General features: G+C 38.3%; 1 pseudogene; it reads left to right on the plus strand.

Annotated features, from left to right (window-relative positions):
• The first annotated feature begins 11,169 nt into the window (after positions 1 to 11,169).
• Positions 11,170 to 12,086, plus strand: LOC126079458 (olfactory receptor 1013-like; annotated as a pseudogene).
• The last annotated feature ends 8,888 nt before the right edge of the window (positions 12,087 to 20,974 follow it).

The following is a 20,974-nucleotide window of genomic DNA, read 5'->3' on the forward strand; positions in this document are numbered from 1 at the left end:
TATTTTTTACATGTCAAACTATTTACTAAGCACCCTATATACAATATCTCCTTTAAGTTTTCCTACAACCGTAGGAGAAACTTATTGTTTTTCCCATCAATAGATGAGAAAAATGAGGATTGGGGAAATTAAATGAGTTTTCCAAAGTTTTTACCAGTGGCCCTTGAGTTGACTCCAAATCTTGGTGACCCCATGTTTGTCAGAGTAGAACTATGCTCAGTAGGGTTTTTGTCTTAGTTATCTAGTGCTGCTGTAACAGAAATACCACAAGTGGATGGCTTTAAAGAAGAGAAATTTATTCTCTCATAGTTTGGAAGCTAGAAGTCTGAATTCAGTGTGCCAGCACCAGGGGAAAGTTCCTTGTCATCAATCTTCCCCTGGTCTAGGAGCATTTCAGAGGAGGGACCCTGAGTCTAAAGGAAACTTTACTTACAAAAAGAGGTGGCAGACTGGATTTGGCTCATAGCTGTAGTTTTCTGATGCCTAGTATGGCCATCATACGTCAACTGATAGCCTCTGGCAAGATGAGCAGGGAGGAAATAGGCAGCAGAGGGTGGAGAGATGAAAACTGAGGGATTGGTGAGTCACCACGGGCCCCACACATGCAGGTACTATTCAGCAGATTCCCTCACGGGGGTGATCACATATTAAATGTCAAGAGGGAAGGGATCACAATATTATACACCTGCCAAAACACTGAGAATCATGGCCCAGCCAAGTTGACACACAATCTTAAGCATCACAGTTTTCAATAGCTTATTTTTCACAAGATCCCCCGGCCTTTCTTCTGAGGCACCTCAGGATAGCCTCAAAGCGCCAACCTTTCAGTTAGCAGTACCTTCACCATTTGCACAAGCCATGGTTAGAGTGATTGAAATCATCGACATCAGGATTTGCACCTAGAGCTATTTATTCATCACTGTTCTTGTTGAATGTTTTATACAGAGCAAACCTTTACATTCATTAGATCCTTGATTGTTCACAACATTGTAATATAGGCAGGAGTGCTGGAATAATAAATAATAGCAATGGTAATAACATTAATATCACAACAGATATTCATTTCAGCATCTCTCAGATGTGATCTACAAAAAACGTTCTTCAGAAACACTTGGGCTGCTTCAGAGAAAGCGGGTTCCTGAGTTTCACCCATAACTTGTTAAATTGGAATCTCTGGGGTGGAGTCCAAGTGGTTCTTATGTGCACAGAATTTGAGAAGCACTGCTTGCTTGAGTGTTTACCACCTGTCAGGCGCTGTGCTCGTCTGTACATGGGTTATCTCCTTTAATCTTGACAATAACCCTGTTGGTGGTGGTTGCTGTCCAGTTGATTCTGTCAACAACTCTGTTGTTGTTTCATGTATTGATAACAAACCTAGGGAGAGATAAATTATCTCTGCATTATAATATGAAAAAAACTGAGACTTAAGTGTGTCCATTACTAATCTCTCCAAGGTCCCACAGCTTTTATGTCATGGAGACAGAGCTTGAATCCATGTTATTTGCTTAAAAGTCAAATGTATTTTCTGATATCCCAGCTGTCTCCCGTTTGAGCAGTGAGCTCTGACTTTTGAGACATGCCTCACCTCCATCATGACATATAATGACAATTTGTTGCTAAGCTGAAAAACTGCTTGTTCACAAACCCACTCACTTGGGAAAACAAATGACCTGATAATTGGTCAGGCTGACTGTTTTCTGGGCAGATTTCTTTCCTTATTCCTATATATGTCCCCAAAGAAGACAAATGGCAGGAATTACTGGTGCCAGGAAATACGTGAGGGCACCACACAATTCTCTGATGGTTTAGCATGAAATGACATCATTATGAGACCACCAGAAAAGAAATTCTGTTGACTTGCTTCTCCTCAGAATCGGGGTGGTCCACGCATTCTTTCATTCATTAATTCCTTCAGCAGATATTATGAATCTATTTTATGCCAGACACTGTTCTAGGCACTAGGGATATAGTAATGAACAAAGACAAAAATTCCTCCTCTCATGGAGTTCGCACCATTGTTGTTGTTGGTAGTTGCCATTGAGGTGATTCCAGCTCATGGTGCTTGTGTGTTGCACAGCAGAACTGCTCCTTAGGGTTTTCAAGGCTGTTAGCTTTACCTTTACCTTTCAGTAGCAGATCACTAGGCCTGTCTTCTGAGGTGCCTCTGGGTGTGTTTGAGCCACCAACCTTTCAGCTAATAGTGGAGCACTTTAACTGTATCTCCCTCCTAGGAAATCCATTTATACCCTAATGACTTCCTATTGACACAGTGGACCCGTGAAAACGTGGATGGAGCACTGTATCACTATGGATAATTTGACCACTCAGTGATTTTCTCCAGTTATCTGCTATTCCTTTACAGGATTCCTAGAATACTATGAAGAGTTTTAAAGCAATTTGCTACTCTGTGAAGCTCTTAACAAAGTAGCAAAATCCCTTAAGAAATATTTTTAAAAAAATTGTGTTCAGATTTTTGATTGTCACAAAGATTGAGGCCCTTCCTGGCTATTTTTTATCAAAGAGACAAAGATGGAAGATGTCTTATACCCATGGGACAGAACATACAAAGAAAAATGTCCAACTTCTTTTACACAGTTTTTTTTTTTTTTTATATACTTTAGATGAAGCTTTACGGAAATAGTTTGACACCGGTTAACAACCCCACGACATGTCAACCCTTCTCAACCCTGGGTTCCCTATTACCAGCTTCCTGTTCCCTTCTGTCTTCCAGTCCCTGCCCCAGGGCTGGGGTGCTGTTTTAGTTCCATTGGCCTGTTCAATGTTTGGCCGAAGGGTGGACCTCAGGAGCAACCTTATTACTGAGCTGAAAGGGTGTCAGGCTTTCTTCAGCCTCTGTCAGGCCAGCAAGTCTAGTCTTTCTTTTTGAGTTAGAATTTTGTTCTATATTTTCTCCAGCTCTGTCCAGGACCTTCTGTTGTGATCCCTATAGGAGCAGTCAGTGGTGGTAACCTGGCACCATCTTAGTTGTACAGGACTTAGTCTGATGGAGGCTGTGGTAGATGTGGTCCATCAGTTCTTTGGACTAATCTTTCCGCTTTTAGTTTTCTCCATTCTTCCTTGCTCCCAAAGGGGTGAGACCAGTGGAGTATCCTAGATGGTCGCTGACAGGCTTTTAAGACCTCAGATGCTACTCACCAAAGTAGGCTGTAGAATATATTCTTTATAAACTATGTTATGCCAATTGAGCTAGATGTTCCCGGAGACCATGGTCCCCACAGCCCTCAGCCCACCAATTTAGCCCCTCAGGGAGTTTGAATGTATCTATGGGGCTACCATGACCTTGCCTTGTACAGGTTGTGCTGGCTTCCCCAGTACTATGTACTGTCTTACCCTTTACTGAAGTTTCCACTTTTCTATTGCCTATTAAGTGTTTTTCCATCCACACCCCTCCCCTCGCTTGTAACCATCAAAGATTGTTTCTTTTTGTGTGTAAACCTTTTCATGAGTTTTTACAGTAGTAGCCTCATACAATATTTGTCCTTTTGTGGTTGGCTTATTTCACTCGGCGTAATACCCTCTGGATTCATCCATGTTATGAGATGCTTCACAGATTCATTGTCCTTTATCATGGTGTAATACTCCATTGTGTGTATGTACCACAGTTTGTTTATCCATTCATCTGTTGTGGGCATCTAGGTTTTTCCCATCTTTTTGCTATTGTGAACAATGCTTCATTGAACATGGGCGTGCATATGTCTATTCATGTGACAACTCTTATTTCTCTAGGATATATTCCTAGGAGTGGGATTCCTGGATCTTATGGTATTTCTATTTCTAGCTTTCTAAGGAAGCGCCATATCGTTTTTCAAAATGGTTGTATCATTTTGCATTTCCACCAGCAGTGCATAAGAGTTCCAATCTCCCCACAGCCTCTCAACATTTGTTATTTCCTGTTTTATTGATTTGTGCCAGTAAAGCCAGGGTGAGATGGTATATCCTTGTGGTTTTGATTTGCATTTCTGTAATGGCTAGAGATCTTGAGCATTTCCTCTTGTGTCTGTTGGCCGGTTGAATGTCTTCTCTGGTGAAGTGTCTGTTCATTTCATTAGCCCGTTTTTTAATTGGATTATTTCTCTTTTTGTTACAGAGGTGTTGGATTTTCTCACAGATTTCAGAGATTAGACCTTTGTCTGATTTGTAATAGCCAATTTTTTTTTTTTCTCAGTTCTCTTTTTACTCTTTTGGTGAAGTCTTTTGAAGAGTGTAAATGTTTAATTTTTAGAAGATCCCTGTTATCCAGCTTATCCTCTGAAGTTAGTGTGTTGTTGGTAGTGGTTTATATCCTGTTAATGCCGTGTATTAGGGCCTCTAGCATTGATCCTATTTTTCTTCTGTGAACTTCATAGTTTTGGGCTTTATATTTAGGTCTTGGCTCCATTTTGAGTTAATTTTTGTATATGGTGTGAGGTGTGGGTCCTGTTTCATTTTTTTGCTGATGGAAATCCAGTTTTGCCAGCATCATTTGTTAAAAAGACTGTCTTTTCCCCATTTGATGGACTTTGGGCACTTGTCAAAGATCAGGTGACCATAGATAGGTGGGTGGATTTACATCTGGGTTCTCAATTCTGTTCCATTGGTCAATGTATCTGTCATTGTACCAGTAGCAGGCTGCTTTGACTACCCTAGCTGTATAGTAGGTTCTGAGGTCAGGTAGTGTGAGTCCTCCTACTTTATTCTTCTTCTTCAGTAGTGCTTTACTTATCTGGGGCTTTATCTTTTTCCACATAAAGTTAATGATAAGATTTCCATCTCTTTAAAGAATGTTGTTGGTATTTGGATTGAGATTGCATGGTATTTGCAAATTGCTTTAGGTAAAATTGTCATTTTCACAATGTTGAGTTTACCTATTCATGAGCATGGTATGTTTTTCCATTTATGTAGATCTCTTTTGGTTTCTTGCAGTAGTGTTTTGTAGTTTTCTTTGTACGGGTCTTTTACGTCACTGGTTAGATTTATTCCCAAATATTTTATTTGGTAGAATTCTCTAGTAAAGTCATCTGGACCAAGGCTTTTTTTTCTGCTGGGAGTTTTTTTTGTTTTGTTTTTTTATTTTTTACATTTTCAATCTCTTGTTATGGGTCTGTTCAGATTTTCAATATCATTTTGTGTTACTTTGGGTAGGTAGCGTGTTTCTGGAAACTTGCCCATTTTCTCTAGGTTTTAAAATTTGTTGAAGTACATTTTCATAATATTCTGCTATGACACTTTTTATTTCAGTTTGCTCTGTTATAATGTTCCCCATTTCAATTCTTATTTGGGTTATTTGCATCCTCTCCTGTTTTTCTTTTGTCAGTTTGGCCAGTGGTGTGTCGATTTTTTTGATCCTTTCAAAGAACCAACTTTTGGTTTTGTTGAATCTTTCTATTGTTTTTCATATCTATTTCATTTATTTCTGCTCTGATTTTTATTTCCTTTCTTCTGGTTACTGTGGGCTTCTTTTGCTGTGCTGTTTCTATTTGTTCAAGCTGTGTAGCTAATGTTTTGATTTTGTCCCTTTATTCTTTTTTGATGTGTGCATGTATTGCTATAAGTTGACCTCTGAGGACTGCCTTTTCTGTGTCTCAGAAGTTTTGGTATGATGCATTTTCATTCTCTTTTGATTCCAGGAATATTTTGATTTCATCTCTGATTTCTTCTATTACCCAGTGGCTTTTAAGCAGAGTGTTATTCAGTTTCTATGTAATTGATTTTTTTCCCTTACTCTTCCTGTTCTTAATTTCTACTTTGATGGCATTGTGTTCAGAGAAGATACATTGTATTATCTAAGTGTTTTGGATTTTGTTGAGTGTTGCTCTTTGGTCTAAGATGTGGTCTATTCTGGAGAATGTTCCATGTGTGTTGGAGGAGAATGCATACTTTGCAGCTGTTGGGTAGCGTGTTCTATATACGTCTATGAGGTCAAGTTGGCTGACTGTGCTCTTTAGCTCTTCTGATCTTTGTTGAGTTTCTTTCTAGATGTTCTGTCTTTTACCGAGAGTGCTGAAGTCCCCTACTATTATTGTGAAACTGTCAATTTCTCTTTTCAGTGCTGTTAGGGTTTGTTTCATGTATTTTGGAGCGCTGTACTCATTGCATAGATGTTTATTATGGTTAAGTCTTCATGATGGATGGTCCTTTTAATAATTAAATAGTGCCCTTCTTTGTCTTTTATGGTGGATTTTGTTTTAAAGTCTATTTTATCTGAGATTAGTTTTGCCATTTCTGCTTTTTTGGTAGTTATTTGCTTGATTTTTTTTTCCATCCTTTGGTTTTTAATAAATTTGTGTCTTTGTTTCTAAGATATGTCTCTTTTAGATAGCACTTGATGGATCCTGTTTTTTTTTTTTTAATCTATTCTGTCACTCTGTCTCTTTATGGGTTTATTTAGGCCATTTATATTCAGTGTAATTATTGATAGGTGTGAGTTTATTGCTGTCATTTTGTAGTGCTTTTTTTGTGGTGCTAACATTTTCTTTGTTCCTCTTACTCTCCTCTGCTGAGTTCCTTTTATTCGTGGATTTCTTTTTCATTTCTTTTGTTTTTATTCATACTTTATGTTTTTCTTCTTTATTTTGATGAGTAGTTTTGTTAATTTTCTTTGTGGTTATGTTGAAATTTACCCTTATCTTGCTTGGTTTGAACCAGTCTATTATTACTTGGTATCACCTTGGCTTCCTCTCCATTAGAAAGTTCTATACCCACACCGTTTATTCCCTCTTTTATTGTTCTGATGTTGTTGTCATTTACAGATTAACCTCTCTGGTTCCCTGTTGCAATTCTTCTGGTTTTGTATGGTCCTTGAGAATTCATTTCCTAGGTTGGTATCTGGCTGGTACAATCTTGTGTCCTGGATTCAGGCTGTGGTCTGATGCTGTTTATTCCCAGACCAAAGGACCTCCTTTAATAATTCTTGTAAGTTTGGTTTGGTTTTTACATATTCCCTTAATTTCTGTTTATCCGGAAATGTCCTAATTTCCCCATGATATTTGAATGAAAGTTTTGCAGGATATGTTATTCTCAGTTTGCAATTTTTCTTCTTGCGAGGTTTTATATATGTAATCCGCTTGCCTCCTTGCCTGCATGGTTTCTGTCAAATAATCAGAGCTTAGTCTTATTGTTTCTCCTCTGTATGTGACTTTTTGTTTTTCTCGAGCTGCTTTCAGGATTTTTTCTTTGTCTTTGGTTTTAGTGAGTGTGATTATGATATGCCTTGGTGTTTTTCTTTTGGAGTCTATCCTATATGGGGGTCGTTGAGCTCATTGGATGGTCAGCTTTTCATTGTTCATGACATTAGGGAACTTTTCTGTCAGCAGTTCTTCAGTGATCCTTTCTGTGTTTTCCATTTTCTCTCCCTGTTCTGAAACTCCGATCTCTCGTAAATTTTTGCCTTTGCTTGTATCCCACATAATTCTCAGGGTTTCCTTGTTTTTTCTTCATTCTTTTTCTGACTTCTCCTCAAACAGAGTTGTATCCAAGTGTTTGTCTTCAATTTCACTGATCCTGTCTTCCATCATTTCAAACCTGCTCCTCAGCCTTTCTGTGATGCTGTCCATTTTGGAAATCTCATTGTTTATGTTTTGGATTTCTAAAAATTGTTGTTTTTGTATGATTTCCAGTTGTGCATTTATTTTGGCATTATTTTCCTGAATTCTTCCTTTTTTTTGTTTGTATTTTCCATGAATTTTTCTGCCTTTTCCATAAATTTGTCTATTTTTTCCTCATTTTTATCTGATTTTGCTTCAACTTTTGGGTATCTCTGCATATTAGAGATTTGAATTCCCTGTCAGGTAGTTCTAGTGCCTTTTCTTCTACTGGAGAGTCATCTGATGTTTTATTTTGGATGTCTACTGAAAACATCCTGTCCTGATTTTTTACATGTTTTGATATTGCCTGCTGTGTACAGGACATTCAGTAGTTATTTTCATTTCTTGATTGTAGATTTTTTTTGTTTGCTTTGTCCTTTATTTTTGTTTTATTTGGTTATGTCTGAGCAGATGGGTTGTGCATTCTTTGTTGTTTGCTCATCTGTAGTTGTGATACTTTTCACCTCCTGTCCAGTGGGTGGGACCACTCACTCAGATATGGTGCAGCAGGGCAGGTCCAGCTGAAGAGGTGGAGCTGGTATGGGTTGTTTATGGCAACTACTAGGACTGACAGGGCGGGCCAGGAATCAGTGCTGGGCAGGTTCCAATAGGCCATGCCTCTGCTGCTTGGGGTGTTATGTTCAGCACACAGTGCAGGTAGGCAGGAAGGAGGGGGGAGGATGTGATGTGTGGAGCTAATATAGGTATGGGAAAGAGGAGAAACAGTTGTCAAAAACAAGCAAAGGAGAAAAAATAGTGCTAAGGGAGCTTGCCATTTGAATGGAGAGATGAGAAACCAAGAAATGGAGAAAAACAGAAAGGAAAAAAAGAAAAAGGAGGAAAAAAAAACCTAGATAAAAATTTGGAAAAGAAGTGCCCCCAAGGGTTCCACCATTGTCGCAGCAAAGACTGGATAAGTGGCTCCCAGGCTGCACAGTACAGCCTGGCTAGAGGGGATATAGAGGTCACACAGCACCAGGTATTCAGGAGACAGGAAAAGAAGGTAAGTATAGACAAACAAGAACTGAGAAATGAAGAAAGAAAGGAAGAGAGAAAAAAAAAGAAAGAAAGAAATGCCGCAGGGATCCCACCTACATGGCTTCGCAGATTGGGAGAGTGGCTCCTAATGTGTGAAGTGCAGCCTGGCTAAAAGGGCCTCCCAAGTGTGAAAAAAGAAAGAAAACAGTAAACAGAACAAAGCAAAACAAAAGAAGCAAAAAAAGAAAAAAACCCAGGAATCCCACCAGTGTAGTGTCATGGGCCTGGAGAGTGGTTCTCCGGTAGCTGAGTGGGATTTCACAGACTTTCAAGAAGCAAAGATGGCACTTGGAATCAGGTGTTCAAGAGAAAGGAGGGGGAGGCAGTGGGAGGCACAGAAGGAACTAAAAGAAATGGAAAGGAGCAACACCAGCTCAGGGACCTGGCTAGTTTGGGCAAAGTGAATGCAAGTGGCCTGGGGCAGAAGCAGTTGCCTACTGGCCAAGAGACTGCGGCTCGTGGGAAGCAGAGGAGGCCAAAGGCAGGGAAGAAGGGTGGGGTTTAGGAAAGCGCATATCATTCATTACTGGGTGCTCTGTGTCCTTCTGGGAACTTCGTGAAGCTGCTTTCCTGTGCTGCCTGTCCACTGATCTGTGATATGGGTGGAGCAAAGCTAATCAGCATGGATGCTGCACTTCCTAGGTGACCAAGCCACCACAGCCAGCCAGAAAGCTCAGAGGAAGAGCAGCAGGGAGGGTTGGGAAAGCGTGTATTGCTGGTTACCGGGTGATCTGTCTCCTGCTGGGAGCTCCATGGAGCTGCTTTCTCATGCTCCATGTCTGCTGATCCCTGACAGGAGACCAAGATGGTGAATCCATGCCTTGTTAGCTGATAAGGGACCTCCACGTGTGTCTCCTCACTCTCTGTCCTCTGTCAGTTTCTTATTCCATTTGGTATTTGCCTGAGTTCTTTTTCTCTTCATTTGACACTTTGGATTCCAGGAATGATATTTGTCTCTGTTTTACTTAGTTTTTCGGGTTCTCGCTGTGGAGGGACAGCATGATGCTTCTGTCTACGGTGCCATGTTGTCCCAAAGTACCCCTTATACACAGTCTTGATAGACATTTGTGCATGTGAAGCTCTCTACAATAATGAATCTGAAATCTATTCCACTTCAAAAATATACACAATGTATATTTTGCAAAGTTTTAATATATATGAATTTTTCTAGATATACGACTGTGAAAATTAATAGATTTAAATTTGTGTTCTTTGGAATTTCACCAAGACATATTCACTATTCCAGAAAAAAAAAATTACGTATTCACAAAGTACATTTTGCAAGGATTTCATATACACCAACTTGCCTAGGAATTCAAAATTGAGGGAACATTGTAATTTATTTTCTTCGAGACTTTATCCAGAATTGTTCCACTTGTAAGAAAAATTGTGCCACCAATGTAAGTGCCACTTCTAATATTTGAATCCTGGATTTATTCATAAGGATTTTATGTATGTGTGTATCTATTTCATTAAGTATTCCCGCATTCACATATTTAAATTGACATTGCTTTATATAATTCCTATATTATAATCATTGCCAGGTCATAATTATAAAATAAACTATTTTCTTTTACCTAACTTTCTTTTAGACTTAGGATATTTCCTTACATATACATACATATGTTTGTAAGTGGGTTAAATGATCTGTAAATTTCATTTCAGGAGTATAAAGAAAAAAAAAATTTTTTTTTATAAAGAAGGCATTAAAAAATGTTTGTTGCTGTAAAATAATGCTAAATGCTAATGTTTGATACTTCATAATAATGTTAAATTTCAGGATTTTTAATCCTGAAAGATCCACAGTGACTTCACATTTGATTTACTTGACATAATTGGATGGATTTTGTCATTTATCTTCACTCTGAAATTTCATCCTGATTCTCAATCTAGTCCTCACTCTTGGGATTTATGACACTTGTACCAAAGGTGCCTCTAGAGTATCTAAGGGGAAAACTTTCTCAGTATTTGCATAAGTGGAGAATGTCATCATTTTGTAAACCCTGGGGACATTCCTACCTCTCATGGGATCTGAACAACTTGTCCATTTCAATCTGAGAAATGAGGGAAGGAAGGGTTTCCCTGGGTGTTTAAATTCAATTAACTCCCTTCCCAGTTTGTTTTTATCCTGTCATCCACTTTTTTTTTTTTAATAATATTTAACACTGTCTATAAATCTTTCCATACATTTTTTTCTTGAATTATCATCTATCTCTTCCTATAAAACAAAAGCTTCGTAACAATAAGGGACAACATTATGCCTAAAACAACACCTGGGGCTCAATAAATAAATAAATAAATTTCATAACAATGAATAGACTCCAGCAGCATTATGACTCTCCTGCTACAAATCCATTTTATTAAAATGAATATATTGAGAATCAGAGAACTCCCATTAGTTTCTCAAGTAAGTATTCCTGCTCATATCTCCTCATTCTAATGCCTTTAGTCTTGACCACATCACATGTACCTGACACACAGAATGCCTTCATCTGATATGATATATGAGGGAATTAAACTCCATTTGCAGATGATGTATCCTTTAGCCATGGAGAGGGCCAATCACACCGTGACTGAATTCATCCTTGTGGGCTTCACAACAGACCCTGTGATGCAGTTGATCTTATTTGTGGTTTTTCTTGGTGTGTATACTGTGACCCTAGTGGGAAATATCATGCTAATAACATTGATCTGTAATGACTCCCAGCTCCACACACCCATGTATTTTTTCATTGGAAATCTGTCATTTCTGGATCTCTGGTATTCCTCTGTCAACACCCCGAAGATCCTAGTGACCTGCATCTCTGAGGACAAAAGCATCTCCTTTGCTGGCTGTGTAGCTCAGTTCTTATTCTCTGCTGGGCGGGATATAGCGAGTGTTATTTGTTGGCTGCCATGGCTTATGATCGCTATGTGGCCATCTCAAAACCACTGCTTTATTCTCAGGCAATGTCCATAAGGCTATGTGCATTTTTGGTAGCAGCCTCATATCTTGGTGGATTTATTAACTCTTCCATCATCACCAAAAGAACTTTTGCCTTGAACTTCTGTGGTGACAATATCATTGATGACTTTTTCTGTGATTTACTTCCCCTGGTGAAGCTGGCTTGTGGCAGAAAGGATGGCTACCAGACTCTACTCTATTTCCTTCTGACCTCCAATGTCATCATCCCCATTGTGCTCATACTTGCCTCCTACCTCTTCATCATTACCACCATCTTGAGGATCCGCTCCACCCAGGGCCACCTCAAAGCCTTCTCTACATGCTCCTCCCACTTGATTTCTGTTACCTTGTATTACGGCTCCATTCTCTATATCTACTGTCGCCCCCGATCTAGCTATTCCATGGATAGGGACAAAATAGGCTCTACCTTTTATACTGTGGTCTTCCCCATGTTGAATCCTGTGATCTACAGCCTGAGGAATAAGGATGTGAAAGAGGCTCTGAATAAACTCTTTAAGTAAATCAAGATTCTCTCTTTCTAAGGAGATGGGAAGAAAATCCTTGATCAAGTTATTTGTAACTCAAGCAGAGCTGCTGTTGTGCTCCATCATAATGAGAAAATCTTACAGTCAAGTTAAAAAGTTTCTCCAAACTTGACACTACATAGTTCAAGGGACCTAAGAAAAGAAAATTAAGGGAATTTAGGAAATAAATTTTGAACGTAAAGTATAAGGATAGTAATTGAATTCCATTGGTTAGAAACAACCAACATCATGGACTAGACACAAAAAACTGAAATGCAAAAACTTGCCTCTACATTTATAAAGAAAAGTACCATAATATCCCATTGCCATTAGCATAGGAATATTTTTGATAGACTGATCCACATAGTGTAGTATTGACATAGTTATATCATAGATACAGGAACAAATATATTGAAGTAATTTTAATATTTTCCTACGACTACTAATTAGATGATACTCATCACTTTCTATTTTCTTAACAGAATTTTATAAACATTTTTACAACATTTTTTTCCAGAAGCATTAGCACAAAGACTTAGCAGTACACATGAATCATCTCAGTGTAAACTAGTCTCTGAAGGCAAGATTTAATCAATTCACTTATCACTTGCATAAGGAAAAATCAGTCAAGACTCCATTGATGTGATTTTGTGAATCACCATAACTCTCAGTGATCCTCTTACTTAGACTTCTGCCAATCAAACTGTGACTTATTAACAGCAAAATACATTTACTATAATAAAAAATAATAGCTATAATGAAATAAAACAACCTGATAAATGAAAGTCTATGAGTACACATTGCTCAAAAGAAAAAAGTCTATATGAAGAATACATAAAATAGTGATACAAGAAAAGGGTAAGTATGATATGTTACATTCCACTTTGATTTTTTTTAAGTACGTCAATGTTAGTGTATGCTTATAAAGCATAACTATGTCCTTGTTTTTATTGGGGTAAGCAGTAAAGAAGAAAATGCCAGTTAACCAAATAGTTCCAGAAAAAGTTAGGAGCCCCATGCAGAACAGGAGGGACCTATCAACACTGGCAATCATACACATTAATCTGGAATGTAGGTAGAAAGGATGAAATTAGTACCAGTTGTCACACACAACACAAATTGAAACGGAATCCAACAGTGCAATTCCAGGATGCTTTACTTAGACAATTTTCTAAAAAGGATAGATATTTCTGCCAACTCAGCCTCATATTAAAAAGGTAAGATCTCTGTATTTATGGCTAAAGATAATAAAATTCCTATAAAATACACATTATTTTAAAGTAACATTAACAGAGCAAATTGTTATGCTACAGTGGAAGAAAATTGGTTGTTCAATACCAACCAATTGAAACTAGAAAATATATCATTCCAGAGGGAAATACTAAGTATGTTCATATTATGGTGTGTTTGGAGAGGTTATCTCCACTGCATAATCATGTTTAAATAATATTACTAAAACCCTAGGAATACTATGTAAGGATAGTGTAATGGATTGAATTATGTTCCCCAAAATATGTGTGTATCAACTTGGTTAGGCCATGATTCCAAGTATTGTGTGGTTGCTGTTCATTTTGTGACTGCAATTTTATGTTAAGAGGATTAGGGTGGGATTCTAAGACCAACCTTACTCGAGTCACCTCCCTGATCCAATCAATGTAAAGGGAGTTTCCCTGGGGTGTGGCCTCTACCACCTTTTATCTCTCAAGAGATAAAAAGAAAGGGAAGCAAGCAGAGAGTTGGTGATCTCATACCACCAAGAAAGCAGTGCCAGGAGCAGAGCATGTCCTTTGGAGCCGGGGTTCCTGAGCCTGAGAAGTTCCTTGACAAGGGGAAGATTGAGGACAAGGACATTCCTCCAGAGTTGACAGAGAGAGAAAGACTTCCCCTGGAGCTGACACCCTGAATTTGGACTGTCAGCCTACTTTACTTGCAGAAATAAATTTCTCTTTGTTAGAGCCATCCACTTATGGTATTTCTGTTATTGCAGCACTAGATGACTAAGACAGGTGTAATAATCTTAGGAAGACAAACAAAATTAACCTAAAGATTTAATTGAAACATGCCCTTAATGTTTTAGAATATTTTTAAGTGCAAATTTAGCCACAAATTTCTAATCACTGTGTTGGGAATATTTCATATGTCCTTTGTGTTTTGAAGTGCACGAAACAATCTAATTCGTAATCACAGTATAAATTCCTAAAGGAATTTGATTATTAGAGTTATGTTATGACATTTAAATTCTCAACAGCAAATGTTTTCCATGTGTGTCTTTTAGATTTTAATTCACTTAACTTATATATAAAAAGATATATAAGTTAAGTAAATTAAATATTAAACATAGTACGACTATGTATTGGGGATCTCCAAGACTACACTCAGGCTTGATGATTCACTGGAAGAACTCACAGGACTCAGCACATAGTCAAACTCACAGCTATTATTTATTTCAGCAAAAGGACAACAAGCATGATCAGCAAAGGAAAAGGCACATGGAGTGGGTCCAGGTGACACCAGGCACAAGCTCCCAGGAGTCTTCTCCTAGTGCAGTTACACAGGATGCACCAGATTCCCCAAGCAACACCCTGTAAAACCTGTGAAATGCTGCCAGCCAGGGAATTTCATTAGAAACTTGGATTTTGATTGGGAACTGTTCATATACACAGCCTATGCTTAGAATGCACCAAAAATTCAGACTCAGAAAGAAAGCAAGTTTTCAGCATCAACAATATTGTATGAACAGCTTAGGCATATTGAACTATTTTTATTACTTCTGCGAATGGTGGGAGGTCTCTCAAAATCAAGATTCCCATACACCCGCCAAAAGCAAACCTTGTAAGCAGACATTTCAGGGGATAACTGGCTTACTATGTTAACTCTTCCTTAGACAAACTATTTATGGGGGTTCTCCTTATGCAAAAAAACATATTGAACTTAAATGTTCTATAAAGAAAATGAACAAGTCTTAATATCTTTCACAGAATAAAGCTTGAGCAGGGGCATTCCTGGATAGCAAGCCTTGTGGTATTCCCAAAGTCATAATGTGTAGGTTCCTATGTTAACAGTTAACTTTGTGTCTAGTAAAAGTCAGTAAAGTAGTAAGGATCTATATAGTTGAGGTTGTTGAAACTCTAACCACTACTTTAACTAGTTATTACTATGATTACAAATACAAATTACTCTCTACCTGCCTTCTTCCATGATTCTGATCCATTTACTGTCTCCCACAATCTCAGCTGAACAGGAATATTTACTGGTAAAGTGTCTTAAATTTTCATTCTAGTGAGATCTGAGACTTTGGTCCATGTCTTTACTAGGTGGCCACATTTTTGCTTCGAAAGGAAGTGCCAAAGGAATGCTAAAAGATAAGTAGCTAAATCCCCTGGCTCCCGAAGATAGTTCTTCTTGACTCCATTTTGTAGGAGAGATAATTTTCATATGGAGACTGGGATAAGTCACTCTGTCCAGTACAGTGACCATTGTTATATTGCTGAACGAGGAGCCCAAAACAGCCAGGGGTGACACTCCTATTTCAGTTGATCAGAACAATGAGGATGTTTTCCTTCAGGAAAGCATTCCTCCTTGTACACACACACTTACAAATCCACTGCCCAACAGGGACAAGAAATAAAGCCTAGTGGTTCATTCTGGGCATAGTAAAACAGACAGTGTTAGTCTGAGTCCTCTGAGGAGAAAACACTGAGATGGAATTAAATGTGCTAGAATTTTATTAGGGGAAACACCTGAATAAGAGAAAATAAAGCAAATAAGAAAAAACAAAGAATGACATCAGATCATGCTACAAGTCTGACTTCAAAGGAAGAGGAGAGGAAGGATGCGTGAAAGAATCCTAGACCATGTGCAGTCTAATGGAAGTAGAGCAAGGTCAGGAGAAAGTTCTTGAGCCAACCAGAGTAGTCTAGTGCCTAACAGGGCTATGCCTGCCTTAGTAGCCCTGCCATGCTAAGTCATTGTTTGGGAATAGCCTTGGAGCATATGTAGGAAATGGATTTCAGAGTTCAACAGCTAGGGCCTTTGGTCAACTACATTATACTTGAAGGACTGCAAGGCTTACTTATTAGTCACCACAGGGGCCATGGCTACTGCATTCCCTTAGTTCCTAGGAATGTACATTCTTGATTAAAGAAGGGTGACATGATATAGTGACTGCTTTTTGAAAGCATATCAAATGTCTTAGAGGACACCTCCTTCAAAGTGAGGATGGCAAGAATTTGTCTATTTACTTTGGATGTTTTACCAGAAGAGACCAATCCTGGAGAAGGGCATCATGCTTGTAAAATAGAGGGTCAAGAGAAAAAAGGAAGCCCCTCAAGAAGAGGAATTGACACAGTGGTTGCAACAACGTGCTCAAACATATCTACTGTTTTGAGGATGGAACAGGATAGAGCAACATTTTGTTCTGTTATACATACAGGGTTGCTATAAGTTGGAACTGACTCAATGACACCTAACCACAACAACAATTTCTGTGGATAGGGGGAAATCATTGCTATTCTTTTGTTATTTAATGAATCTCTTGGTCATAAATAATGTTTGGCAGTGTACCATGTTCATGAATAAGGTATTTTATAAAGACACATCTAGAGATGCTGGCAGTGAAACATTGGCAGGGAAATGAATATGTAAAGCAGAGTCATCCTAAAAACTGTGACTATTCCAATGAAGAAAATCATCCCACTGCCATTTTGAATTAGTAGGAATAGTCTAATCTAATTAATCTGCCAACCAGGTAATTCACTAATTCTCCAAGAAAATGATGTTATCTCAGAGGCACAATGGTAGCCTCTGTTGTTAGCATTTTGGACACATCATAGAGGGGGTAGCCAAACCAGACTTGTCCTTTTCTGCCCAAATGCCCCCATCCTATATCTCAGGTTCTCATTTCTTTCCAGTCAGTTTTCTTATCTCTCCATTTAATGCCTACCAAGGTTAACTCAGCCATTTGTCTGTCGGTTTGTCACATTGTGGTGGCTTGAGTGTTGCTATGATGCTGGAAGCTATGCTACTGGTATTTCTAAAACCAGCAGGGTCACCCATGGTGGACAGATTTCATTGCAGCTTCCAGATTAAGACAGACTAGGAAAAAAGGACCATGAACTTACTTTAAAAAAAAAAAAAATGCCCAATAAAAACCTTATGAATAACAACAGAACTTTGTGTGATATAGTGCTGGAAGATGAGACCCTCTGGAAGGTACTCAAAATACTACTGGGGAAGATCTGTCTCCTGTCTCCTCATAGTAGAGTTGACCTTAATGGATGGAGTAAAGCTTTTGGGACTTTTTTTTTTTTTTTGCTGATATGGCATGAGTCAAAATGAGAAGAAACAGCTGAAAACATCTACTAACAATTGGAACATGAAATGTACAAAGTGTGAATATAAGAAAATTGGAAGTTATCAAAAATGAAATGCAATAAATAAAGATCAATATCCTAGACATTAGCAAGCTAAAACGGACGGGTATTGGCCATTTTGAATTAAATAATCATACAGCCTACTATTCCAGGAATGACAAACTGAAGAGAAATAGTGTCACATTCATTGTTAAAAAGAACATTTCTAGATCTATCCTGAAGTATAATGCTGTCAGTGATAGGATAATATTCCTAAGCCTATAATGAAGAGCAGTTAATACCACTATTACTCAAATTTACCCACTAACCACTTATGCCAAAGATGAAGATTGTTACAAACTTGTACAGTCTGAAATTGATCAAATATGCAATCAAAACACATTGATAATTACTGATGATTGGAATGTGAAAGTTGGAAAAAAGGAGAAGGATCATTAGTTGGAAAACATGGCCTTGGTGATAGAAACAATGCAGGAGTTCACATGACAGAATTTTGCAAGAGCAAACTTATTCTTTGCAAATACCTTTTTACAACAACATCGATGGTGACTATACACATGGACCTCACCAAATGAAAAATGCAGGAATCAAATTGACTTTATCTGTAGAAAGAGTCGATGGAGAGGGTCAATACTGTCAGAAAAAGGCCAGGGGCCTACTGTGGAACAGGCCATCAATTGCTCATATGCAAGTTTGAGTTAAAGCTGAAGAAAATTAAAACAACTCTACGAGAGCCAAAGCACTACCTTTAGTATATCTCACCTGAATTTAATGAGCATACCAAGAATAGATTTGCCACACTGAACAATAATGACTGAAGATCAGACAAGTTATTGGCTGACATTAAGGACATCATACATGAAGAAAGCAAAAGGTCATTAAAAAGACAGGAAAGAAAGGAACAAAATGAATGGCAGAAGAGTAGCTAAACCAAAGGGAATAAATAATGTAGTAAGAGAGATGAACAAAAGATTTCAAAGACTGCCCCCAGAAGACAAAGCGAAGTATTAAAATGAAACTTGCCAGGACCTGGAGTAGGAAAACCAAAAGGAAAGAACACACTCAGCATTTCTCTAGCTGAAAGAACTGAAGGAAAAATTCAAGCCTCGAGTTGCAATACTGAAGGATTCAATGGACAAAATACTGAACAAGCTACAAGAAGCATCAAAAGAAGATGGAAGAAATATGCAAAGTCACTGTACCAAAAATAATTGATAGATGTTCAACCGTTTCAGGAAGTAGCATATGATCAAGAACCTATGGTATTGAAGGAAGAAAGTCAAGCTTCCCTTAAGGCATTGGTGAGAAACAAGACCCAGGGAAGTAATAGAATACCAACTGAGATGTTTCAACAAACAGATGCACCGCTGGATGTCCTCACTTGTCTATGCCAAGAAACTTGGAAGAAAGCCACCTGGCCAACCATCTGGAATGGATCCATATTTGTGCCCATTCTAAAGAAAGATGATCCAACAGAATGCAAAACTTATCTAACAATATCATTAATATCACAGGCAAATAAAAATTTGGCTGAAAATCACTCCAAAGTGGTTGCAGCAGTACATTGACAAGGAACTGCGAGAAATTCAAGCTGGATTTAAAAGAGGTTGTGGAATGAGGGATCTCATTGCTGATTTCAGATGGATCTTGGCTGAAACCAGAGAATACCAGAAAAATGTTTACCTGTGTTTTATTGACTAGGAAAAAGCATTCAACTGTATGGATCATAACATATTATGGATAACATTGAGGAGAATGGGAATTCCAGAACACCTAATTGTACTCTTCAGAAATTTGTACATAGAACAAGAGGCAGTCATTCAAACAGAACAAGGAAATACTACGTTTGAAAGTCAGGAAAGGTGTGTGTCAGGGCTGTATCCTTTCACCAAAATTATTCAATCTGTATGCTGAGCAAATAATCTGAGAAACTGGACAATATGAAGAAGGTAGCATCAGGATTGGAAGAAGACTCATTAACAAGCTGCTAGATGCAGATGACACAACCTTGCTTGCTGAAAGTGAAGAGGACTTGAAGCACCTACTGATGAAGATCAAAGACTATGGTCTTCAGTACGGATTCCACCTCTACATAAACAAAACAAAAATTCTCACAACTGAACCAATAAGCAACACCCTAATAAAAGAAGAAATAATCGAAGTTGTCAACGATTTCATTTAACTTGGATCCACAATCAATGCTCATGGAAGAAACAGTCAAGAAATCAAAGGATGCATTGCATTAGGCAAGTCTGCTGCAAAAGATCTCTTCAAAGTGTTATAAAGCAAAGATATCACTTTGAGGACTAAGGTGCATGTGAAACAGGACAATAAATAAGGAAGCCCAAAGAAGAATTGATGTCTTTGAATTATGATGTTGGCAAAGAATATTGAATATATCATGGACTGTCAGAAAAATGAGTAAACCTGTCTTGGAAGAATTATAGCCAGATGCTTCTTAGAAGGGAGAACAGTGAGACTTCTTCTTACATACTTTGGACATTAATCAGGAGGGACCAGTCCCTGGCAAAAGAAATTGTCATGGATTGAATCGTGCCCCCTAAAAATATCTGTCAACTTGGCTAGGTCATGATTCCCAGTATTGTATGATTGTCCAACATTTTGTAATCTGATATGATTTCCCTATGTGTTGTAAGTCCTAACACTATGATGTAGTGAGATGGATTAGTGGCAATTACATTGATGAGATCTACAAGATTAGACAGTGTATTAATCCAAACTCTTTTGAGATAGGAAAGAGAGAAGTGCACAGAGAGACATGGGGACAGCATACCACCAAAAAAGAAGCACTAGGAGCAAAGCGCATCTTTGGACCTGATGTCCCTGCACCTGAGATTCTCCTCGACCAGGGGAAGATTGGTGACAAGGACCTTCCTCCAGAGCCAACAGAGAAAGAAAGCCTTTACCCAGAGCTGAGGCCCTGAATTTGGACTTGTGGCTTATTGAACTGTGAGAAAGCAATTTTTTTGTTGTTGTTGTTAAAGTCATCCAGTTATGATATTGCTGTTATATAGCTTTACTGGGTTGGGTAGCAGCACTAGATGCCTAAGACAAAAATTATGCTTGTAAAGGAGAGGGTCAGCAAAAAAGAAGACAGCTTCAATGAAATGGACTCACACAGTGGCTGTAACAATGGGCTTAAACACAGCAACAGTTTTGGAGATGGCACAGGGCCTGGCAGTGTTTCATTTTTTTGTACATGTGTTTGCTATGAGTTAGAAACAATTCCATGGCATCTAAGAACAACAACAAGGTTAACTACTTATTAATGCTCCCCAACCTGCAACCCCAACAATCAGGAAGTGCCTTCAGTCCTCAACAATAACTTCGCTAGCACCACAAGAGATGACAGACTGCTTCAAAGATGCAATTTAGGCATTCTGGCCACCTATTTGTTTATCTCAACTGGATAGACACAGCTTTCAACTTCAGCAGATGCCGAGTGCTAATACAATAATTATGATCACTATTTCCATGTCTCTTCGCTACAGC

The sequence above is a fragment of the Elephas maximus genome, chromosome 7 (assembly GCF_024166365.1).
Source record: "Elephas maximus indicus isolate mEleMax1 chromosome 7, mEleMax1 primary haplotype, whole genome shotgun sequence".
NCBI classification, from domain to species: Eukaryota; Metazoa; Chordata; class Mammalia; order Proboscidea; family Elephantidae; genus Elephas; species Elephas maximus.